This window comes from Sinocyclocheilus rhinocerous, unplaced genomic scaffold, assembly GCF_001515625.1.
Source record: "Sinocyclocheilus rhinocerous isolate Xijiao unplaced genomic scaffold, SAMN03320098_v1.1 scaffold942, whole genome shotgun sequence".
In the NCBI taxonomy this organism is placed as follows: Eukaryota; Metazoa; Chordata; class Actinopteri; order Cypriniformes; family Cyprinidae; genus Sinocyclocheilus; species Sinocyclocheilus rhinocerous.
Genome location: NW_015627890.1, coordinates 2,378,846 through 2,379,331, shown reverse-complemented (window position 1 = coordinate 2,379,331; position 486 = coordinate 2,378,846).

The window sequence follows — 486 nt, the reverse complement described above, 5'->3', positions numbered from 1 at the left end:
TTAATCGAATTAATTACATGTTTCGATTAATTAATCTTTAATCACGATTAATGGCAAAATAAATGTAACTGTGAAAATACCCACAAAAGTTTATTTAAAGATATTTTTGTTAAATGAGAAAGTATCAAGTAGACATTACAAATTGTAGCTTTACAAATATTTTATTTGATTCAACAAAAAAATGTATTACACAAACATTTAGGCTACAACGTACAACATAAACTATGGAACATAAAAGAAGATAATTTGAGAAACATCTCAGTATTGTTTGTTCATACAATGAAAGTCATTGGTAACCAAAACAACTTTGTACCAACAGTCAAGTCTTCAAAATACCTTCCTTTATGTTCCACAAAAGAAAGGTTTGAAACGACATGAGAGTGAGTAAATGATGACAGAATTCAAAATTTTTGGGTGAACTATCCCTTTTATGTTTTTATTATAATTAATTAAATTATACTCTAAATAAGAAACTAAATCTGCCAG